Here is a 26694-nt window from a genome sequence, read left to right on the forward strand (position 1 = left end):
TTACAGGCATCCACAATCAGTAGTAGCAGTCTGTGAGAAAAGTGAGCTGTAGTCTGTAGCTGCCATGTTTGTTTTTGTTGAAGTCATGTCTACGCTGAAATCAGCATTATGCTTCACTACAAACACAATGTTTTTGTTCCCTATTCATTGACCTTTGTTTATGCATGTATACTTGCATGTAATATTGTGCACCATCCATGAAACAAGTTATGAATTATAGCATACAATACCAGTCAAAAGTTTGGACATACCTTTTTAATCAATGTTTCTTTTAATTTTGTATTGTTTTCAACATTGCATATTAATATTGAAGACATTGCAATTATGACAAATATGGAATTATGTAGTCAACAAAAATGTCTTAAATAATCTGGAATACCCAGAAAAGGATTTCTTTTGGGTTTTTTGGGAGAGTACTTTTGTTAGTTTTTTTCCTTCACTCTCTGGTCAAACTCATCCCAAACCATCTTCATCGGATTTAGATTGGATGATTGTGAAGGTCAGGTCATCTGATGCAGCAATCAATTCCTTTCCTTTCTGGACAAATAGTTCCTACATAACCTAGAGGTGTGTTTGTCCTGTTGGCAAACAAATCCCACTAAGTGCAAACCAGATGATATGACATGTTGGTAAAAATGCTGTTGTAGCCTTGCTGGTTAAGAAAACATTGCCATCAATTATGACCAGGTCGCTAACAGTATGACCAGCAAAGTACCCCCACAACATAACAAAGATATGCAAAATATAAATTTTGGACTCATCAGACCAAAGGACAGTTTTTCACTGATCTAATGGCCACTCCTTCTGTTCCCAAGCAAGGTGGTTGTTCTTATGAAGTAATGCTTTCTTTGCCACGATTAGATCATGAAGGCCTGACTCATTTTAGTGTCTGTGAAAAAATATATATGTACATTTTTTTATTATTACATTCTAAGTTAAAGTGCAGTTTTAGTGTGTGTGGATAATCAAATATTGTTTGAAAGTAGATTTTGTAAGCAATTTTTAATGTTTAAAATAATTTAAATTATCATTGAACTTATTTTTAACATGTACGTGTTTTTGTGGCTTGTTATCAGTTAAGGTGTGCTTGATATATTTCATGAATGTAATTGGTTGAAGACCTGTTTTACAGCCATATTAATTTGTACATTTCTAAATCTGCCTTTCATCCACTTTTTACCATATGAAAGACCCAAAACTTTTACGTTGTTGTGCATGCTGGACTTGTTGCACCACTTCTGTAGTCAGTTGTATATTAGTTATAGCCTAAAGGTTCATTTCACTGAACTTGAATTTAGACTTGACACCTGAACATCACACCCATGTTTGGTTCTTACCCAAACTGTTGCCACAAAGCTGGAAGCACACACTTGTCTAGAATGTTGTAGTATGCTGTAACCTTAAGATTTTTATTTACTGGAATTAAGGGACCTAACATGTTCTAGCATGCTTGTGTGCACACAGCAAACTTCATAAAGACATGTTTTGTCATGTCAAAACATAATAACTCAAGTGGCCTATAAAAAGACCTACCCTCAACCCCACTCCTTTGGAATAAACTGAGGTGGCAAGTGCCTGAAAGGCAAGTGACATCAGTGAAAAAGGCCAAGTTCATATCAATGCCCAATTTTAGAAATGACATGTTCAGGGACTGATGAAATGTGATAGCCAGGTGTCTGTAGAATTCCGGCTCCATGAGGATTAAAAACATCCCATGGGGGCTCGATCAGACTGGGTTCTGGGGAGTTTGAAGGCATGCAAGCTGTGCTATATTGGCTCTTCTGTGGGAAAAGGGACAATGGACATGTACATTTCTGAGGCATGGGGGGTGGTGACCATGTCACCAGATTACTGGCATACAATTGATAATTAGTGCTAATGTGTTGTGGTGTTAATGTAATGGCTGATCAGTGTGTATACTACTATGTAATTCTTATTAAATTCCACAAAGATATTATTGAAAAAATATGGTGGTTCAAGACCTTTGTTAGCACGGACTTGTATGTAACTGGATCTTTACTAATGTTAATTACAGTACAAGGCTAAATCAAATGGTAAAATAAATATAAAAGATATGCATTAACCACAGTGGGTAGAAACTAATACAATACAATGCATTCTCCTTGGCTTTTGAGTAGTTTGGTACAGTGCACACATCAGTCTAGTTAAAGCCAAGGTCAAATGAATATGGGCCTTGGCAAGATTTCTTTGAGCAGAGAGCATGGAACCTGCTCCAATATGAAATATGGTGATTTGATATGGAATTAAAATAGTATGGCTCAATAATTCGGTCATGAATAGGTGACTTGGTGTGTTTGCTTGGCTGAATTGGCGTGAAATCTTATGAAGAAGATTATGAAGATTTAAGTGTTGTGGAGTGGATTGGCACCAGAGGGACACTGGATTTAAACATGAGAAATATACTGGCTAATGTCCTTACCTTTCTTCTTTAGTATAGAAGAAATTTAAACAGCAGAGATAACTAAAATACTTGTGATCTACGTTTCAGGATCAGTCATCCTTGTTATGCTTAGAGAGTGAATGGAAATGGGAATGGGTCAAAATTGTCTATTTCACCTTTTAAGCGGTGGGCAGCGCTCACCAAAAGTCTAGTATCCTAACAGACCCCGAGCTACAATTCCCGTTGTTATAGCGCGGGGAGAAGCCCAGGATTATTAACGCAGATGGCTCACCATCCGTGCCTAATTCCACGGTCCCGCTCCTTCGCATATCTGCAGAAAGGAGGCCGCCTAGCTAGTGAGCCATGAAAAACCCTTCCTGTTAAGAAATTGTGTGGTGTTATTTTAAATAGAAAACAAATATATTTAAACTTAAAGTTTTCCCATCTTTTCTCTTTACTTTTCTTTTCAATTACCTTTTTTTTAATTTATCACATTTTCCCACAATCTTTTTTTTTTCCTTTCAGTGATTTTTTTTTTCTTTCACACACTCTTCTCTCTTTCCTTTTTATTGCAGTGTCGCAGTGTCTGTCATGCACTTTTTCACAGTTTTTTCTTTTTTATCAGACACTCTTGAAAGCTTTACGTGTTTGCAGGTTTATCTCTGCCGATATGGATAAGAAGGAAGTGCAGACCTGTAGCTAATAAGCACCTTCTCCCAAGTTACTGGAAAAATACACATCATGCATCGAGCTGCAGGTAGACTGTGTGAAGTAGTCATATAACTGTTATGTACCTCATGCAGGTCTCTATTGGCTAAACTGGTGTGGGTGTGTGTGTGTGATACATAATACTAGATGATACTTGGTACTCGTATATCAAGACTCGCTTGTTTTTTAAGTCAAAATTTATTAAAGATTTTTGCTTGTCTTGCGGAATGCTTACAAACCGGGTTACTCGCAATCCAAGGTTCCACTGTATTTATATTGCACAGTAAGGAGAATATTTAACTGTTTATGAGGTAGTTCGCCAGTTTCACTAGCTGTTGCCTGTCTGCCAGTAAGCTGGGGATCCACTGACAGATAGAGATATACACAAAGAAGACTCTCGCATAAGTCCCTAATGTGTCCAGAAGTTCCAATCAGATGTTAGACTTGTTTACTCTATAAGCAAACAGGGGGTCCAGTAAGGATCCAGTGATTTACTTTAGATAAGCCAACACCACTCTATGACTTTATGACCACAGATGTTAGGGCAACTGGTCTGGAGTTGAGTCCTGTGAATTAGTTTTCTTTTGGAATGGGTATGATTGTGGAGCTTTTAAAGCAAGAATATAAGAAGCCTGATTATTGCTTTTACATCTGGTTCTTCCATAAACTGTTAGCACAAAGTTGGAAGCACACAAATGTCTACACAGTCTTTGTATGCTTTATCATTTAGTTCCCTTAGGCTATCTTTAATTCAAGACTTAAATTGACGGTCAAATAATATTCCTTGCTTACAACGTTTAGGAGAACATGTCAGATGGCAGTTGATTTTAAATCTTAATTAGGAATTATGGCTTTAACCCTTTTCTATATAAATTTAAATATTGCGTATTATGTGGTCTTTGTGTATACATCTTCAAAATGTATTATTAGCATGAGTTGTTTCAGTATATCTTGTTAACCAGCTACCTTTAAGGTACATTTACAAGGTATTAAAGTGATAGGGGTTAATGGTGAACTTTAAAAAAATTATGCTTTTTAGACCTGTCCTTGACCTGTCAGTAGAAATGTCAGTTATAATGGCAAGCTGCAACTGACACGAGTAAAAAAAACTGGACGGACAAGTTAGCAAAAAATACTTGATTTGCGTGGAGGGTGTTGAAAAATTCTGTGGGAAAAAAAAATCTATGACCTAGCATCTAAGAAAGTAGATATTTCTTAAACATGCTAGTGTGCATGGGCAGGGAGATCTAAGGTTCTAGATTTAAACATTTTCCAATTGTTCTTGATGAATAAATGTGAATATACATGGGAGTTACAGTACAAAGTCATGCATACACACACACACACACACACACACACACAATGCAGGTAATGTTGTCTCTACCTATCTATGTACATATACACTGTGTGTGGGGTAAGTTGTATAGTGTAAAATATATTTTTTGTAATCTATATAAACTTGTCTTTACATTGGTCAGAACTTGACATAAACAAGGTACAAGATATTCAAACTTACAAAATTTTATTTTTTTTTGTAGTAATTAGTTATGCAGAGAGTTCTGCCGTACAGAAAGACAGAGAGACATGTACGTGAAAACTCTTTACCCATCAATGATGGGTACTAACGCTGGTTTAATATAAATTGGAGAATCAACATTCATTTTATGTTAAATGAAACCATAATTGCATTTAAAGTAAAATATTTCATATGTCATTTTGAGCATTATGGCTTACAGCTCATTGGGAACCTCCAGTATCTCAAAATATAGAATATTTCCTAACATCAATCAAAATGATTTACAGTATGATACATTTATGCACTCAATACCTGGCCATTTCTTTAGCACAGATTACTGCATCCACATGGCATGGAGGCGATCTTCCTGTTGTCCTGTGAAGGCATTATTGGAAGCCAGGCGGCTTTGATATCTTCAGCTTATTTGTAGAGACTGAAAGAAATAGGAATTTTCTTAAATTAAAACCAAAATATTGTAATATTTTAGATACTGGATTTTATATTTTCATCACCTGTAATAAACAGGCTGTAATAAAAAATTAAATCATAAAAGGCTTGAAAGATTTCAATTTACATTTAATGAATCTGCCTTAGAATATTTGAGAGCTTAATTTTTTTAAATTAATACTTCTATGAAAAAATACTTCTATGATATTTATTTAATGACATGGTATTTTATTTAAACACTTTCTTACCATTTAAATTACATGTACCACACCACACTGAAGATGTTAATGGTGTGTGATCTGGTTTCTGCTTTTCTAATTATAAATCAGCTGATATATAAAGGGTTAAGCTGACAACTGTTAAGCTGGTGACTTTCTGGCTGGGGGCTTCAAACACTCATACATAAGCTGTCACCACTTTGAGAAATTTCTCAGAAACTATAAGAGAATGAAACATGTCACAGCCTGAAATATCATGTTGTAGTTTTGCTGGGTTTTTTTTTTTTTTCATAGCAGCAAGAATTCTTAACTAATTACTGGCATTGTAAAGATGATGCCTTTATGACCTGAGATTGTGTATATATTGGGTGCAGTAGACAGTAACCCTGGCAAGTGTTTCAGATTATCAGCTTTGATCTCTTCATCTCCATTAAGCGCATGAGCCACTGCAGGAGTAACAGACAGCAATTATAATTTATTGTTCCTCACTATTCCTGCTATTAATGTGTAATTATTATTGAATGCAGGTCATAATTGTTAATCAAGTTTCTTTCTTAACTGATGATAAATGATAATGTTTTATTAATTTAAAATTATGCATCATACTTACTTTATCAATTTCTTATTTACATTCAATGCCATAAAACAAGTTTGTTCCTGTACTTAATTACAGTATAGCAGCTAAATAGTTTAATCACCAACCTCTGTTTTCAATCATTCTTATTGTTAATAGAACAACAAAAAACAGCTTGTCACGGGACTAATAAACAGCAATGTCACTTAATTATATTGTTTTTATATATGGTGTGTATGTATGTACGTATGTATGTATGTGTGTATATATATATATATATATATATATATATATATATATATATAATGTATATATGTATGTATGTATGTATGTATGTATATATGTGTGTGTGTGTGTGTGTGTGTGTGTGTGTGTGTGTGTGTGTAAATGAACAAAAGAGAAATCTAAATCAAATTAATATTTGATCCCACATCAGAGGTACTGTATGGCTTTTTGGCTGCAACTCTTCCACTGAAGACCACTTCTGCCCAGACTTCTCCAGACAGAAAATGTGTGTACCTGGGTCCCACTGGTTTCTGCCACTTCTGAGCTGATGGCAATGCTAGGCATGTTCCGATTTCGAAGGGTAATAAGCTTGATGCTTATTACTTGCACTAAGATTACTTGCCATTTTCCCTGCGTCTACGGTCCGCAGCGTTGCCAGTTTCTTTGTGCCTCTTCAAAAGAGCTTAAACAGCACATCTTTAAACCCTGTTCTGCTTTGAAATCTTTGTCTGGGAGAGACCTTGTTGATGCAGTATAACTACCTTGTGTCTTGTTGCTCTGCTCAATCTTGCCATGACATGAATCTGTCACAACCTCACCTTGGTAGCAGAGTTTGGCTGTTCCTCACCCAGTTTTAAGCCTCCTACACAGCGGTTTCTGTTTCAGTTCATGACTGGGTTTCAACCTAAGTGTGACATTGATGATCATTAGCACTTGTTTGGTATAATTGGTTACACCTGACTATAATCCTACAAAATCCCCTACTTTGTGCAAGTGTACCTATAGGAATTGATGCAGGTTTGAAGGCAAAAGGAAGTAATACCAATTATTGATTTGATTTAGATTTTTCTTTTGTTCGCTCTCTTTGCATTTTGGAAATATAAACAGTTGACAAAAATTAACAATTATTATTTATATTTCTGAAAGCATTCTTTGTTTACAGCATTTTTTCTGGCTAAAACTTTTGCACAGTACAGTGTATATATATGAGTGTTTGTGTGTAATGTGCTGTATGCATGCACATGTGTAACAATAGGTTCTTGTTATGGGCTGGGTAAATTGTAGATCATTTCATATTTAGATTGATCTCGCAGGTAAAATATAAACGACATTTAAAATTAGTAGGCAGTCTGACCTTACCTTATGTTCACAGTGAATAAATTAAAGGAATAAATCAACAAGTATACACTACCGTTCAAAAGTTTGGGGTCACTTGCAAATTTCTTTGTTTTTGTTTAGTGATTTATTTTCTACATTCTACAACAATACTGAGGACTTCAAAACTATAAAATAACACATATGAAATTAGGTCATTACGTAACAACAACAAAAACAACAGTTAGTAGTTATTTTAAGACACAGAGGTCAGCCTTTTTGTAATAGTTCTTGCCAGCACAGTATTGTCTAGTGCATTTGCAAAATCCGTCAAGCACCATAATGAAACTGTCTCTCATGAAGGCCGTCCCAGGAGGACGAGACCAAAACCTACCTCTGCCACAGATAAGAAGTTCATTTAGAGTTATCAGCCTGAAAAATGACCAATTAACAGCACCTCAGATTAGAGGCGTTATGAAGTCTTTACAGAGCAGAAGTAGCAGACACATCTTCACCCTTAACTGTTTAAAGGAGATTAATGCAATTTTGGATGCCTTCAGCATTCCTTTACAATGTAGAAAGAAATAAAAATCAGGAATGATCATGGAGTTAGAAAGTGACCCCAAACTTTTAAACGGTAGTGTTTATATATATAATCAGTTTGAAAGCAGGAAGTAAATCACTGAAATTTTTTAATGTTTGTGAAAAAGACAGATCAACATATTTATCTGTATAATTATAGGCGATAAAAAGTGCATCCGTATCCAAAAGTATTTTGAGTTCTTTTGTGATTTGTAGATGCACTACTGTCAGCGCTGCTATTACAGAAAAAACAACACCATGTGACCAATAAAATTTAAAAAAAATGTATAAGCAGTTGTGTGTAATTATTTACCACATAATGTGGTTTTGGCATTAATGAATTGTTAGTTAATGCTTAATTTCAGTCAGGATAAAATAATGTTTAAAATTACCTTTAGACTTTGCCAAAGAGAAATGTTTTACAAATACTTAATGAGAGTGAGACATGTCACAGCCTGAAAGCTCATGTTAGAATTTTTGTTTTATGATCAGAGATGCTTTTACCACTGCAGTTTTTCCTCTTGCTATCTGACAGCTGAGTTTTTTTCATACTTACAAAAATTCTTCACTAATCACTTCCATTGTAAAAATGATCTGCTTATGGCCTGTGTAGATTGCTTTAGCAGACTCACTAATGTATGTCAGGACCCAATATAACATCTTGAACAACTGAAATGACTATTTTATTAGTTTTGATATCATGCCACTTTTTAAGCGTTGTCCCCCAATGTCTAAAGGATGGACCTTGTGTTTCCCATGCTCTTTTAATGGCAGTAAATGCTCAGGGGTCACTATGGTTTAAACTACTTGTTGATGGATGTTGGAAGTAAAACCAAGTTTAATTAGAAGTGTATTAGAAAATATCACAGGAATCTTATATTTACATATTTATGTTTGAAGCAAATAAATGAATGGATATTTAAACAGGATTTGGTTTACATTCCTTATTAATAGTAACATACCACATATAATATTTAAACACTATCTTAGGTGTATATTTTTCTTATTAGTAGAAAAATACTGGCTTTGAAAATATAATTTAAATAACATTTAATGTCTCAAAGATAGTTTTGTATGTTGGTTAAGAAAGCTGCCCATTTTGCAAGGCGATTGTTGTGCATGTTTGATTGTTCCACACTGATGTGATTGAAATTGTTGGAAAAATTCAATATCCATAAACCTATACATTTTTTCACCACAAAAGGATTTTGCAATGTGAATGAATAGGTACTATGGGAAAACAGAAAAACTGCAAAAACAAACAGTTCTGCAACTCAAAAGTTAAATCCCCTCTGGCATTTATTCCTTTTTTAACCCAGCAAAGTTCAGTGAAGACCTGTGTCAATAAACTTTGGCAGCTGTGCATGTGAGACTCAAGGGTTATGCTTTTTATCTTTCATAGGGAGAATGTCCTGAGGCAAATTCGCCTCACTGTTTTAGCAGAGTGTAAAAGGTCAAAGGTAAAATCTAAAAACTGTCAGAGTTTAAAAGTTTAAAAAACTGATCATGTCTGTACTGTTGTTTTTAATGCTCCTTGTGATTGTTGGCTTTTAAGCAAGGCCAAGTTTTACGAAATTTGAAAATGTAGGCGTCGAGCTTACGTTTATCTGTTTGCTGCGTAACAAACTAGTCCAACGACCTCCACCCAACACCTCAGGGAAGAAGTTACCGCCCATCATTGCATTTTTTGTTAAGTTTTTTTTTTTTTTTTTTAACAGAACATTCTATGCTTAGCAAAAGATCATGTCTTAATATTTTTTAAATAATCATAATAAATTGCAGAATGTATAATAAAGTATTCTAGACTCAAGTAATTTTTTTTTTACATTTTCTCATAATTACTAAATAATTGTCACAATTATTAATTATAATTACCTTTCATTTTTCACTAAGCCTTTATACAAGTTAAATATCTTTCCTTCCCTAAACCGGCTGCTGATTTTGTGCCAGCCGGTGTTCTTAGTTTTAATTTTCATTTATTAATAACAATTGCTTAATAATTTGTGCATATTGCTCATGCATTTGTGTGCCCATGTATAACAGTGGGGTGGTGTTCCTCTGTCCAAATTCTAAGTAATGGGCTCTAAAACCCAAGCCTTAATGTAATCTGTTCAGTTAGAGCAGTTATATGGCGCATTTGTTGTGCGTTTGGGTGTTTCTAACTTATGTGCACTTAGTAATTGAATTAAAAACATTAGTTTTGATGCTATGAGAAGGATTGAGAAAAAGATATTTGAAGAGGATTTTAGTCACACTGTTTTTAAACACTTATAATAACATGACAACAGAATGCATATTTTTTAACTTTAGTTTATTTATTTATTTATTTTTTTGGCGGGGGGCGGGGGGGGGGGGGGGTTGTTAATGCTTGTTTGTGGGTCTTTCTGCCTTCAGTCTTTTTCTTCAGAGTGTTACAGGTGGTTTGCACCTTGTTGTAAAGTGCCTCTATTTACGTCATTAAGCCATTTTTTGACTGTAATTTTTGACGTCTCCCTCCTAAAGAATGTTCTTGACTTTGTTAAATGTTGTGAAAGGGTCCTTTTTCACCAAGGAGATAAGTCATCAGCATTCATCCACTTTAATTTTATCTATTAAATAAAAGTATATAAAAGTATATCCCAAGCTTTTTGTTGTTGCTGAGCTTGCCGGTTAATTCCTTCTTTTGAAGAATTTTCCAAACTGTCATATTGGCCAATTTCAATGATTTTTTTCCCTCCTTTACTTGTATAGACAGCTCATGTTAATCGTGATGTGTTACATTTACCAAATGCAAATGTAACGCTCAGGTGTAACAGTCAAAACTACCCCAGGCCTTTTATCTGCTTGATTATTCATTGAGTAATAAAGGAACAGGACACACCTGACCTTTGTTAAATCTCTTAAAATAAAGCTTCCCTCACATCTTGAGTGTTTTAAGATTCAGGGTGGTGGTGTCCATAGACCAAATGCCAAAACAGATTTATCTTTGACCTAAAAATGGGTCAGATTAATTAAACAAGAGGACTATTAAATGAATTTTAAGAATGATATTTCAAATTGATAGGCAGACCCATACTGTATGCATCAGTTTATAAAGACCTAGTCTATGGTCATGTTGAAGTTTTACTGTGGAATTTTAGTAAGTAATTTGTTTGTCAGTGCAAGGAATAAATAAATGAATATTTAGGTGGTGGTAACTAGAACAGATAAGCTAGTCTGGTTAACAGGTTGTACAGCTCACTATTATTAGACCATATGCAAAATAAGCCATGCATTTTTAAGGAATCTGTATTTGCACCAGAGATAATCTTTAATATTGATAAAGGTACTGAAGTACAAATTTAAAAAAAATGACCACAATTTTATATTGCATAATTTAGAAGATTGCTCACAAACACAAAAGTGACTGTGCCCTTTTTTCATCTGATGCACTTTTACTTCCTCATAGTTTTTACATTATACTTTCTTAGTGAGGGCTGGGCCTTTAGAGGAGCTCAGAGGTGTTAAGCTCTACAGAGAAATGCCTCCCTCTTCCGGTTATTCTTATTATTTGCCCTGTGAACTTTAACAGCGTATTTGAATACTTTCAAAAGCATAATAATGAGACATAGAGTTAAAACCAGATATTTACATTCACTTATACAATACACATTAACTTTTACAAGTTACAATACAAGTTTCTGTTTTAGATCAATAAATGTTAACATATTTTTTGCATTTGTTTAATGCCAGAATCGAGCAAGGGAATATAATTATAATAGGAGACGATTACCTTCAATTCTGCAGCGCTAAAGAGAGTATAACTATTGCTATAATGAGAAGTATAATCCAGTATAATTTGTTTAAACCAACAGCAACAGGCGATAAAATCTATTAAATAAAAGCATAATTTGAGTATACAGTAGTACATGCAGTAGCATTTTAACAACAACAACAAAAAATACCAATTGACTTTTGGGGTTGGGGGGTCAGGTACCAGCTGTGATGGGGAAATGGTGTTTGTGTGTGAGGGAAAGTGATTTATTATTTTATTTTTTTTGGCAGAAGCTATATGCTTTGTCCTCTTCTGGGGAACACTAGGTAGTGCTATTATTATGGTGTTACAGTATACATTTGTATAAAAAATAAAGGCAGACAGTATTGTATAAGGAGCTCTGCATGCAGGAGTGTAACCATGAGTTTAGGATTGATTGGAGAACCATAGTGATGTTAGGATGCAATCCTACCCTTTAAAATATGTAGGGTATAAATTTCTCATATGATTCTTAGGTTTATGCATGTAGTACTGCCCCACAATATGAGTGACAAAACAGTAAAGACCAGAGAACTATTGTTTTTTTGTGTGATGTGTGAAGGACTCCTAAAGTCTAGAGTCAGACTCTTCTGACATACTGAGGTGTCTGACAAAATTTACCAAGCTTTATCTGCTGTCTTCTGATTATCAGGAAGATTATGAGTACACCATGGTGCCCATTATTGTCCTACTATACATTAATAAGGTATTTAGAATAACTGCTATTTCCATGAAATATATATTTGCAGCACTTTTTCCTTCCATGTTAATCAAGTTTTAAAATAGGACTCTAGTAATACCTCAGTACAGAACTAGCATTCCCTGCTTTTTATTATTATTACTATTATTATTATTATTATTATTATGGGCCAAGCACTATGTCATCAGTCATAAAATCTAATATTTAGTTAGCAATGGGTTTTACCTTAGAACTCACCCATTGATGCCATTTTTGCCCTGTCTCTTTTGTATTGAACTGAGCACTGAGCTTAACTGAGACAAAGTTAGACCTGCAGTTCTTTAGATGTTGCTCTGAGTTCTTTTATGAGCTGGCCACTCCTGGGAAGGTTTACCACTGTTCTCTCACTCACTTACTCTTAATCTATACCTCTTTATCCTGTATTCAGGGTCACGGAGGGCCTAAAGCCTATCCCAGGAGACTTGGGCATGCGGTAGGGTACACCCTGGACAGTGTATCAATCCATCACAGGGCACACTTATACACTCACTCACACACTACAGGCAATTTGGGAACGCCAATCAGCCAAGTCTGCATGTCTCTGCACTGTGGGAAGAAACCGGAGTACCCGGAGGAAACCCACCAAGCACAGGGAGAACATGCAAACTCCATGCACAAACTCCATGAGACGGGAAACAAGCCTGGCCAGAAATCGAACCCGGACCCGGGAATCGAGTCTGACCGGGAATTGGTGCAAGTGGAAGGAAAATGATAGACAGTTTATCATTTTAATTTAATTTTTTTTTTTTTACAAATAAAATATCTAAAAAAATGTGGCATACGTTTGTATAAAGCCCCACAAGTCAATACTTTGTAGAACCACCTTTTGTTGCAATTACTGTATAGCATTGTATTATAGTCTTTTAGAATTATATTATAGAATTATATTACCAGCTATATACCAGCTTTGCACATCCAGAGAGAAATTTTTGCTGATTCTTCATTGCAAAATAGCTCATGCTCAGTCCGATTGGATGAAGAATGTATGTAAACAACAATTGTTAAGTCTTGCCACAAAATCTCCATTGGATTTAGTTTTTGACCTTGACTGGGCCATTCTAATACATAAATATGCTTTGTTCTAAACCATTCCATTGTAGCTCTGTCTGTATGAATAGGCTTGTTGTCCTGCTAGAAAGTGAACCTTATCAGGTTTTCTTCTGAGGTTTCCTTGTATTTTGTTATATCCAGATTCCCTGTCCCTGCTAAAGAAAAGCTTCCCCACATCCCACAACATGATGCTGCCACCACAATGTTTCACGGTGGGGATAGTGTGTTCAGGGTGATGCGCATGTGATTTTGTACTTAGGCCAAAAAATTACATTTTGGTCTTATCTGACCAGAGCACTTTTTTCCACGTTTGCCTGTGTCCCCCACATGGCTCGTTGCAAAATGCAAATGGAACTTCTTATGTCTTTTTTTTTTAACAATGGGTTTCTTTTGGCCAATTTTCCATAAAAGCCAGATTTTTTTAGACTCCACAACTTCTAAACTATGGATCTCTGCAGCTCCTCCAGAGTTACCATGGGCCTCTTGGCTGCTCCTCTGAATAATGCTCTCTTTGCCCAACCTGTCAGTTTAGGTCGGCCATGTCTTGGTTGGTTTGCAGTTGTGCTATACTCTTTCCATTTTCAGATGATGGATTTAACAGTGTTTCGATGTTCAAAGTTTGCATTTTTTTAAATAACCTAACCCTGCTTTAAACTTCTTTACAACTTTATCCCTGACCAGTGTGTTCCTCGGGCTTCATGATGCTGTTCACTAATTCACTAATGTTCTCAAATAAACATCTAAACAGAACAGTTGTATTTATACTGAGATAAAATTACACACAGGTAGACTCTATTTATGATGGGAAAGTCAGACCACTGCGTAAAGTCTTCTCCAGCACAACCCAAAGATTCACTGTACAGTAGGGTTAAGTTATGGACTTTGTGATGGCCAGTCCATGTGTAAAAATAGTGTTATGTTCCCTGAACCACTCTCTCAAATTTAAGCACAATAAATCCAGGCATCGTCATCTTCGAATATGCCTGTGCCGCAAAACATTGCTAAACCAAGACCTGAACAAATGAAGCAACCCCAGTTCATAACACAGCGTCCACATGCTTGTACGGTAGACACTAGACATGATAAATGCATCACTTCTTTCGCCTCTCTTCTACCCTGATATGCCTATCACTCTGGAACAGGATAAAACTGGAATCATTAGAGCACATTACCTTTTTCCAAATTAAAGCTGTTTTTGATTAGCCTCACTGATAAGTGGTTTTCTTAAGGCTACACAGCTGTGTAAGGCTGCACAGTGGTTTTCTTAGGCTAAACAGCTGTTTTCTTAAGGCTACAATCCTACAAGTTCTCTTTGCATTGTGCATGTGTATGTTTTCTTACTTTTTTTTTGAACATATGCATGAGTTTAACTATTGTTTTCTTATATGTTAATTTTATCATTTACATTGTAAGCTTTTGGCAGATGTCCTTATTCAGAGCACCTTACATTTTTTTCCTTAGTTGTTTTATTTGTTTGATGCAGGCCAATAATTTTAACCTTCTGAAAGAACATGTATTCTGACTCGGTTGTTTAAGAAATTATCAGCTACTACTTCATCAGTTATGGTTAAATAACTTGTTGCCAGCTAAAACATTAGCTACGGCAGTAAGTATCCCCTTAAAGGCTTCTAACTCTGCTTATTGAATCCAAATGGTGCCTTTTTTTTTCGGGGGGAGGGGGGGGGGGGGGGGGGATGCAGTGTATTATTAAAAAAAAAAATTCAACAATTTTTTTTACATATGCACGCCATGGGAATTTGGTAATAAATTTAATTAAGATATTATGGCATATTTCTTATGTATGTTTAGTTTTGACATGAGGTAAATCTTTTGAAATTGTTTTAATTCAGCCATATTGGAGGGTTTTATTGTACGGACTTTGACTAATGTACTACGTTTTGTACTAATGTTTGACGAGGATAAATATTATTAAGTTTGAACATTTACATTTGGGCATTTGGCAGACGCTCTTATCCAGAGCGATATACATTTTTATCTCATTACACATCTGAGCAGTTGAGGGTTAAGAGCCTTGCTGTGGGGTTGTGGGGTTTGAACCTGGGATCTTCCGAACTGTAGTCCAATGCCTTAACCACTGAGCTACCCCTGGCCCATATATTTTTACCCTACAGATTCAAAAGCACCAGGTGTATGCTGTTACACGTTCCAGGAGAGAAAGGTGCCTGTACGTCTTATTACTAATTATAAAGAAACTCACCGTGCCTGTAACCATGGAATCATGTAAGTTTTCATCATCTTGTATCATTTTAATAGGTTTTAAGAGTCCCCTCATCGATTATTATTTCATGGTTATATAGACTATAATATAAATGTAATAGAAACAATTTTTTTAACATAATTAATCATTTACATTTATTAAACATTTTAATATGGTTTGAGATGAGTAAAATGTATATTTGCAGTTCAGATAATACTTTTATTCTTCTCTTATCTGCAGTTTTATTATGATGAGTGGTCGTCTTGTGTGTGCAGACCCCAGAGATCAATGGGTGAAGGAGCACATGAATAAATAACGTTGACCTGCGCCTTTATGCAGGCACAAACTAAACTTAAGCATGCGATAAATAGTTCCTTTATTAATACATAATTACTACAAACTTTATATATAGAGAGAATGGTTCTCCTAAAAGTGCTTTCTGCAAGCTTGACCAAGTGCTTAGATCCTCCCTCTATCAATAGATAATTACTACAAAATGCACTTGGTTTATGAATTGCATGCTGGTTTTGGACAGGAGTATTACAGCTTTTTGCTTTTTGAAATATTTAATCAAGTACACTTGCTCGAAACATTATTCATAAGTCATTTTGTTCCAAGTATTTTAAAGAACATTATTTACACATTATGGCATCAAAGCCACATTTTTAACTTTTCCAAAAGAAACCAATTTTTTTTTTCATTAAAACATCATTATCATTTCTTTTATATCAACAATTTTAAAGGTTGTCTTAATAAATGCATAAATAAAAAGACTCAAATATTATGCCTTTATATTCTTCTTTTACTACTACTACTACTATTGTAAATAATAATATTAATAATAATAATAATAGTGCAGAATTCTTTATTCATCTTCATCAGAATTCTTCTAGGGCTGCTGGCTCTCTGGCTCTCCTGCTGCTGGCTCTCTGGCTCTCCGGCCGCAAGCTTTCCAGCTTTCCAGCCCTCTAGCTCTCTCTGGCTCTCCGATCGCAAGCTTTCCAACATTCCGGCTGCTAGTTATCCAGCTCCAGTTTATCGGCTGCTAGACTTTGCCACCTGCCGTCGGGCTTTGCTGTTCAGCAGTAGGCTTTCGCCGCTGTAAACCGCCGTTAGCCCCCGGGTCCATCCACCAGGTTGTTTCTCATTACACCATATTAGTTTTTAATAGGGGCAGCAAATCAGCTACAATTCTGAAGTTAACTTTGGCTATTAGTAACATCCATAAATATTTTTTTTCTTAAAGACAAGAACAATGCATCTTTTACTATTTTTATTGTTTTTATGTTCCTCAAGCATTATATTAAATTTTATCTCTCACTTTCATGATCACAATATACCTAGTGAGGTATTTACATGTTATTCCGACAAGACTCCTGTTCATTTCAGTCCATCAATAAGGAGATATACTGATCACGGATTAAGAATGGACAATGTGGTCTTTTAAAAGCTCTAGGCCGGGCTCTAATTGTCCTTTTGTTTATAAATTCAGGCAACGTGCATGTTAATCCTGTTCCCGATCCAGCCTTGAATTACCTGTCCTTTAATGAATTTTTTTATGTAATTTGAGAAGCCTCTTACCAAAGATGGCAAATTAAAAAATTTGGGTTGAAAGCCCAAATCCTGTATTCCTGGTAATTACTGAAACCTGGTTTAAAAAAGTCTATGTCCTATTCTGATTTCAATTTACCCGACTACAATTTGTTTAGACAGAACAGGTCCTCCAAAGGTGGTGGCGTGGCAATTTATACTAAAGAACATCTTAAGTGCTCAATGGCCTTATCTAAGACAGTTCCCAAGCAATACGATCTGCTTGTTCTAAATATTGAATTCACTAACAATTTCACTCTGTCAGTGGCTGGGTGCTGCCGCCCTCCATTAGCCCCAGCCTGTACTTTAACGACATTATCCAGTGTGTTGGCACCTTTGATTAAAACTGAATTTGTGCTTCTTTTCTTAAATTAGGATATGACCAAACCACCCGATAAAGTCATTTAACAATTTGATGCACTAAACTTACATCAAATTATCTGCTCCTCCACTAGGTATGACACCAAATCTATAGACAAGGCTACGTTGATAGATATTATTTTAACAAATTCTCCTCACAAGTATCACTCTGGGGTATTCTGTTTTGATATCAGTAATAACTGTTTTACTACATGTGTTCGAAATGGCTGCTCCATTAAGAAACCGACTCGGTACTGTGGTAAACATGTCTTTAAAAATTTTAATCCCCAAGCTTTTCTACATGACTTGGCAGATGCTAACTGGTCTAGAATCAGTCTGGTTCCAACTGTAGACGAGGCCTGGTATTTGAGACAATCTAATCATTATGATCTATATAAATTTTTACTTTTTGTACACATTCTTATTATTTTTCTTTTAATGTTGGTAAGCTGTTTATAAATAAAATTAATTTATAATGAATTGAATAATATTCAGCTACCCACTATAAAGAACATTTACAAAAAACATTGTCTGCAAGGGGCGAAAAGCATTATTAAAGATGACTCTTACCCCAATTATGGACTATTTACCCATCTCCCTTAAGGCAGGCACTACAGGTGTCATAAATCTAAAAAATATTTTTAATTTTTTACTTGTCTGTATGTACAACAAACAATTAAACAGATACACCTGATCAATTCCTGATTGGAAATAATTAATTTGCATCTGCTTAGATTGTGGCTGACCCTTAAAGCAGAGTAAAAAAATAGAATATGGCAGATTTAAGTTTTATAATGTAGGTTGACTAGGGTAAAGTTGGCTGATCAAGGGTATAGAGTGGGAAGTAATAGAGTAAAATAAGAGCGGACAGGGAAGGTAAAAATAACACATCGAATAAAACAAAATAGAAAAGGGGAGGGCAGGAACAGGTACATTCAGGTACAGAGGAAATGGTACAATGAAATGAGGTTTCTGGGATTTGTTATAAAATGTTTGATAAATGACTACGATATTGAAAACCTGGGAAGAATGTAATACAGTCGGATTATATAATGTAAATTATAGTACACTAGGATGGATTATGGCAGGTTTAGTGGGATAGAGTATATCCGTTGAACACAAGAAAGTCAGTTTAGCAATAATGGTGTTTTTTAATGTTAATATGGATTGTTGCTCTTAATAAGCCATGATGTGGCACAACCACATATTTAGAAAAATAAATGACATTTGAAATACTTACAGTATTTTCCAAGCATATTGGAAACAGTTACGTTCTACTATCTTACAGGAAGTGTTTGGTGGGTTTAACAAGAAAGTTTTATATTAGGAAAAGGTATATTAAAATTTCAAAGGTTATTATTAGAATTGTACATACATTTAACACTAGAAGCGCCGCGCCAGTGTCACCTACTTTTAACGCGGTTCACCGGTCCCTTGACCACCTATTGTTTTGACTGGGAAGCTGGCGTTAACACAATGATCGCTAGATGGCACTTTCACCCAAAGCAAATAGTTTAGCTCCAAGATAAACTTGCACTTGGGCAATGCGCCATTCTTTCCCTCGTTGATAATCAGCGGTGTTTTTTTTTCATATTCAACTGAGACAACATTCTAGACAGCTTTTTTTCTCAGAGGTAAACAGAAAAGTGAAGTGGTTCAGCTGTTTAGTGTCACTATGCAGATGTTACGCCCCGTGTAGTTACCGAAATCTTTGGTTTAATTCTCATTGAGTGGCCACACATTACTTCCACATTTCCACATTCCCGAATAGGCGTGTGGTCCGTTGCCTAGCAACACCGAACGAAACGAGAAATAATCGTGGTGTTTGCTTCGGTTATGACATAGCATAGTTTATTATCTGCTGTGGTAGATCTTATTTATTCAAACCCAATAATAAAGCTTTATATCCTCAGGATGGGTCATTACATTGTTTTAGCATAGATCTGCTCAATCTAAAGCACTGTAACACAAAAAAAAACATCCGACAGTTCAGAAGCTTCAAATAAAATGAACGAGCTAATAAATTTTCTCAAAATGTAAAAAAATTAAGTAGAGCTAAATCTTTAAATCTCCTTAAATCTCTTTAAAGCGCCTCATAGGCATCTCCAACCCAACTCGTCTAATGGCGGCTGCCCTTCGGCCGCGGCCCCAAGACGTATGAAACCCTGCTCTAATTTACGGCCCTGGCTTAATGCAGAGGTGCGCTGTAAATTGAAGGGCATGAGCTGGACACAGCGACTGAAGTCTTAACTGCTCCGGAGCTAACGGCGGAGGACAGAAGGCTTCGACTGTGGAAGATAGTTGGGCTGGAATGTTAAAGATCGCGAGGGACAGAATTTCTCCTGTCCTCCTAGGCTAGGTGCTAGCATCTCTAACCCGACTCGTCTAATGGCGGCTGCCCTTCGGCTGCGGCCCCGAGACATATGAAATCTGCTCTGATTTACGCCACTGGCTAGTGCGATGGTGTACTGTAAATCCTAAGGAGCATGAATTAGACTTAAGACTTCACAGTTAATAAAGTCTTACTGCCCCGTAGCTGTAACGGCGGAGAACAGAAGCTTCGAAGACAACTGCAGAAGATAGTTGGGTGAGGATGCAGAATATCTCAAGCTAGCCAATGGCAAAGCCTAAGCACAATAGAAAGGCGGATGAATAAGCCTGCAACTAAGGGGTGCTTTCCACCAGCCCCATCAGTCAGGACGTAGGATAGGAGCGGCTACGTATATTCTAAGTGCACTAGGGCAAAAGCCTGAGGTCAACTTCCTTGCAGAAGCTCCAGCACTGAAACGGTTCAGCAGTGGACTGGGTCTGCATGTTTTGCCATGTCCTAGTATAGTTTTCCACGCTAGGACATGTTAACCTCCTGACTGCTGGAGGGAGTATTTCAGGGCCAGAAATAAAGTCATCGTTTCGGGGCAATTTATGTGCCACACGAGCAGATGACCTCTCCAGATCCTTTGGGCTGGGCGGCCATCTAAGGCTGCACTCCGGCCCCTAAGGGAAAAATGTCTCCCGATAGCAACTTGCGATGACAGGACGGACCTAGAGTGGGACCTAGGGTCAAGGACAAGGGTCTGAACCACATAAAAAGGGTACGAAGTCCTCGGCGCGTAACCCTTATTACCTCTGGGGATTGGCCCTTGGATGAAATCCCCAGGCACTTAGCCACCACAGAAGCGGTGAAAGTTACTTCCTGCTTAGCTTAAACTCCTTTAGAGTGTTCAAAGTGGACTCGACGCGCGCAGAAGACAGCTGTGCCCGCATTGAGGTCGGATCTCACATGACACTCAATGTATGCTTTGTGTAGGAAAGAGAACGCTTTCCGTGGCGTTGAGACTCGATCCTAAAGAAAACGAGGTGAGCTACGATGACATGTTGATGCCGAGGCGCTAGCTCCATGAAGAGGGTACGAAGCTCTCTTCAGCTCCCTTGGGCTGGGCGGCCATCTAAGGTCGCGTTCCGGCCCCTAAGGAAAAAACGTCTGCCTGTAGCAACTCGCGACGACAGCACGTACCTAGAGTGGGGTCTGAACCACATAGAAAGGGTACGAAGCTCCTAGCGCGTAACCCTTGTTGCCTCTGGGGATTGGCCCTTGGATGAAATCCCCCGGCACTAAGCCACCACCTCGCTTAGCTTATACTCCTTTAGAGTATGCTTTAATGAATTCGGCGCGCGCAGGAGACAGCTGTGCCCGCATTGCGCTCGGATTCCACATGACACTCAACCTCATACTGTACCTCGTGTAGGAAGGAGAACGCTTTATGGCGTTAGGGCTCCACCCTAAGAAATGAGGTGAGCTAGGGTGACGTATTAACGCCGACGGAGGGGTGGTGATGGTGGTGGCTGTTAGGTGTTCGGTGTCCTGAAACACGGCAGAAGGAACCCGAGCACCTAACACTTTGTCCTGAGGATACTGGTTTTCCACAGTGCTTCCCCAGTAGGTTCCCCGCTGCCAGCCTCTCTAAAGGTGCACGAACTTTAACACCTCGAATAGATGGGTGTGTCACTGGAGACCGCTGCTCTCCGAATTACCAGTGATGGCGGAGATTGAACCACGGTCTCCTAAGGATGCTGGTCCTCTTCATAGCTTCATACCTGAAGAGACATAGCTGGCAGTAGGTTCCCCGCTGCCGGCCTCTCTAAAAGGTGCAGCTTTCAGTAGGTCAGTCTGGTATGCTTGCAAAGCCATTGTGTGCAGGGCTGCACCAGGCTGACCCGCTGCCTGAAAAATCTTCTCCCACCAACGAAGATGTTAGTCTACACGCTTGGTGGGGAGTGTGGATTTTTCCCAAGAGGATGAGCTCCCAGAAGAGAGATAGCCTGTGAGCGTCTCTCTGATCTGGGACATCATTATAAAGGACCGCGCTTTCATCCATGACATTGGAACAAATCAAATGTCAATAGCACAAAAACACAGGATAAATATGGCTTATTCCATGAAGGAGTTAAAGGGGAGGGGCCATTATTGAGACACCTGTCGGCTGACCGTGAGCGTTTGGGGGATTTATTTTATTTATTTATTTTTACCGCAAATCGAGGTGTACGCGTTGGACCGCGCGTTACCACCTTTAACACCAACTAACACGCCGGCTCATCACTAGAGGAGCGCTCTGGAGTGATAGTTTCCACTTCGCGGAAGCGAGAGAGAAAGTTCTTTCCCCCCTTCACAAGAAGCGCCGAAGCGCGCTGGAGAAGTGGAAGGTAAAAGACTCGTAATCCGGCGAGAGAGCGAGAGAAAAAAGAAAATCCTGTCTCGCGCGCCTCGGCCAGACGGCGAACCCGAGCGCGCGGGACTTTAATAGGGAGAAAATCGCAATACTTACCTGCTCCCTGAAGCCTAAGATAGCGTGCTCCTCCCCCAAACACTCAGACAGAAAACGCGAAGATCGCCCTCAGCGAGATATTCTTTTACACGGAGGGACGGACTCGTGTCTAACTGCCATCTTTCTGGTGAGTAGTAAGACACTTTCTATTTTTGCTTTCTGTTAAAAAATGCTTGCAAACACGCACACAGACAACATGGATCCTGAAGAGAAAATTATCTGAGGGTGTTTCCGGTTCATGCCTATTTATAACCTCCAGGTGCACCTCATTGGTTGACGTCACCTGCCTGAGGTTATACATGCCAAAATATTTGGCGTGTTTGACACACACGTGCTTCACAACCGGTCACAAGGAATCGTTTCCCATAGCGCTTTCACGCAGCATCGAGTGTAGCTTTTGAAAGGGAACTGTGTTATCCAAACGTCCATACATTCTTATAACGCCTGCATCAAGTGTTTGGTTAAGGCAATACAGAGGACTGTTCAGCATTACTATCTCACCTCTTTGTAATAATGTCAATTCCTCTGGGAACCTCATCTTTTGGGAAAAGCGTATGATCGCCATTTCACTACTTCTAACTCGCTTACAGAAAGGTAACCGTTCCTGACAATAGCTCGAAATTTATGCATGGATTCATTAATGGTGTCTTCCAGTGACTGATTTGGTTCAGTGCGAACGAGAGATTCCCTTAAATGTTTTTTCCTTTTACTCAGGGATAAAATAATTTTCTTCAGCCTCAGAATCCAGGCCACTGCCTTCTTCAAACATGTCCACGATGAATAGTAATTGACAAGCCATGTTACAGTACCACATCCCTCCGAACTTTGTACCAGCAGTGTATTAACAACCATTTCATTTTCAGATCTCTTTCCCACAATTGGTCCATTCGGCTAGCCAGAGTGGCAGTTGTCAGTTCCATACGAGGAATAGTGATAGATTTCACTGGTGCCACTCGAGCCTTACCCATCTAAAAGGCAGAATGGACCATGTTTCTCACCCTTTTCTCCACAACCTCCTTCAATGAGCGTACGAAAGAGTAATCTCTATTAAAAGGCAGAATATCTCTGTGAGGGAGTAATTAAGTATTGCATTGTTGTACCAGCATAGCAGTAATTTAGTTTTGTCTCTCCTTAAGACGCACCATATTTCCTTGTTCATCATCAGACAATAATTGTCTTAAAACAGGTACATCACCACCACGGTTAGAAAATTGCTGCCCCCTAAATGATGCACTTGACTGAAATGGTGTTATAGAACTGGAACTTGGTTGTTGCACAGAGTGATGCTGAGTACTCCTTACATCCACATCCCTTGTCAAATTACTGACCGACCGAAACTCAACAGGTGCATTAGCTTAAACTGATGCTGTTGCTATCACATTGGAGCCGTGGTTCTTAAAGTGTGGGGCGCGACCCACTAGTGGGGAATATAGACATGACAGGGGGGGCGCAATGAACGGGAGGGAATTAGTGGAAAATAATAGGAAAGTACCTATTCTAATTCATGCTTTTTTTTATTGACAATAAAGATCAGACACTTGAAACTAAATAATCACACACAAAGAAAAGGATCATTAATACAAGTAAATTAAAATAACATCAGAGAAAAAGTGGAACCATAGTGCAACAATAACGGTTTAACTTTGGCATGTTGATTGCAGAGGAACAATATATAAGGAAACATTCGATATTATATATGTAATTTCATTTATTCCAATGTGTATGCTGATGTTTCTGTATTTTTGTTAAAAATTTATATTTTACCAGGCAGTTCTAGTCTGGCATTTCTAGTTTCCAGTGTGGCAACAAAGTTGCTTTTTGATCCTTCAGGCGCTGACCAGAAGGGAAGATCAATATCGTTCTACGCTTTTTGTTGCTGTGCGGCATTTTGCGATGATCCCTAAATCATTTGTTGCGCTGTAGAGAATACTGGTGTTTATGCTTTGAAACATGTATAATTTAAGGTGGATTAGCTTAAAGACAATGTAGAGAGGAAATATATGTGGGTATCTTATTTGCGGATTTATTTACGCAGCTATTGAAGTCGAAGATGCGATATCAAACTAACTTTACCGCCGTCACAAACCGGTGTTATGCGCTAAAATGCCCCCCTGCCACGGATTGCCCCCCCTACATAATCTTTATCAAATATTATATTAGGACATACATTCAAAGGTTTATTATTATCAGATATATTATTACTATTATAATTAACCCTAGGCACGTGACACTCGTCGAGACGATTAATACAAATCCCCCAAAATTATTATTTTATGTCACATTTATTTTGCAGGAGTTTGTCAATGTACAAACAACTAATTATTTATCACAAATTACACTAAATAAATATTGTTTGTGGTGAAAAATTACAGGAAACGATTTTTATTATAAAATAAGCAATATCAAAATATACATGTTGTATATGAAAAAAAATATATACTTTATATTTTTTCCCTATACAACATATTTTTATATTGCTTATTTTATAATTAAATTAGTTTGTTATAATTTGTAATTTGTAAACCACAAACCTATGAATTAATGTTCTAATATATTATTTGAAAAAGATTATGGGGGGGCAATCCGTGGCAGGAGGGGGCATTTTAGAGCATAACAATGTTGCGCTTGGATTCATGGTGGGGATGGTGGGGCAGAGGAGAGACCCATTTGTGTTTTGTGTTTTAAACCACTGGCAGCAGACAGCATGAGACCCAAGAAATTAGAAAGACACTTCGAGACAACACACGCCAGTCACGTTAATAAGACACTCGACTTCTTTGGAAGAAAGCTCTGGATTAGTGACGAAGTAAGCCTGTTATAACAATTGCACATGTATTTTATCTGTTTTGAACTTGGTGTTATTTGATCTTATTGGTTTAGACAAGTGGGGCTTGAAAATTCGCCCACCGCCTTAAGCGGGGAATGACAGAAAATGTTAAAACCATGTTTTGTGAGCATAGTTATTGACGGAGAATTGGAGAATTAGAGCAAACAATTGTCTGTCATCAAACAGAATAATTGCAAATACGTTTTCTTGTATGGTTTTTTTTGTGTATTTATACAGTCTATTTTCTATATTTTCAGTTTTACAAGTAAAAGATAAGCACCAAGAAAAGTATGCTTTGGGTCTTTATTCTAGATGTTCGCTATCTGTCTAGTGGAGCACAGTCCGTTCTATGAGGGCAGAATAGGCGTTAAAAAGTATCTTTGCTAAGTTTTGACTTGCATTGATTTATTTAGATTAAACACATAGAGACAAACAGATACAAACAATGATGAAGCCATACGCAATAAGTTCAACAGAATGTTGGCCCCGCCACTTGCCCAAAAACAAACAAACAAATGAACTGCCACATCAAATATATGAAACGGAAGTAAACACTAGTGAACCCTCGTGACAGTGCATAACCAATTAGAAAATAACAACAAGTGAATGCTCCTACAGTTGTGGTGCACCTTTTTCGTTTACTTAGTTTTGTATAATACACGTTTGCTTTATCTACTTGTTTGTGTTTGTCCTTTTTGCTCACCGGCCTTTTAACGCAACACCGAAACAAGGACAAATAGATAAAGGACCTCTCAATTTTTGTAGCCACAGTAAATATAACCTGACCACCTTCTATAGAGGGACTATCGAGAGCATCCTGAGCAGCTGCATCACTGTCTGGTTTGGAAATTGTGCCATATCGGACCGCAAGACCCTACAACGGATAGTGAGGACAGCGGAGAAGATCATCATGGTCTTTCTCCCCTCTATTAAAGACATCACATCTACACCACATGCTGCATCCGCGAAGCCACCAGCATTGTGGCTGATCGGACATACCCCTCTCACACACACTTCACACTCCTGCCATCTGGAAAAAGGTACCGAAGCATTCGGGCACACACATCCAGAATGTGCAACAGCTTTTTTCCACAAGCCATCCGTCTTCTCAACAAAAATGGACTGGACTGATAAGCACACACACACATTTGCACGTGCACTTTATGTTGTCTGTTGTCTCTGGTTAGATAGTTAGTTTTTTGTTAATTTATATTGTAATTTATGTTGGTAAAATTTATGTTGTCAGGTCAATCTGTCTTGTCTCCGCTAGCCAGCTAACTAGACCTCTTAGTTAGCTAGTTTTAGCTCTTCTGTTAATGTTGTAAATTTATGTTGCATGTAGCACCTTGGTCCTGGAGGAACATTTTGTTTCACTGTGTACTAACTGTATATGGTTGAAGTGACAATAAAGCCTACTTGAACTTGAAAATTAGCTGGCCGTAACACAGTAAAACCGTCACCATCTTTTCTATGTATTGATGGGTCTCCAGAGCCGTCGTTTAGTTATGGTCATGGGCGTTTCATTTTCCGACATACGCTGTAGCGGTAG

This window comes from Clarias gariepinus, chromosome 22 (genome assembly GCF_024256425.1).
Source record: "Clarias gariepinus isolate MV-2021 ecotype Netherlands chromosome 22, CGAR_prim_01v2, whole genome shotgun sequence".
Classification (NCBI taxonomy): domain Eukaryota; kingdom Metazoa; phylum Chordata; class Actinopteri; order Siluriformes; family Clariidae; genus Clarias; species Clarias gariepinus.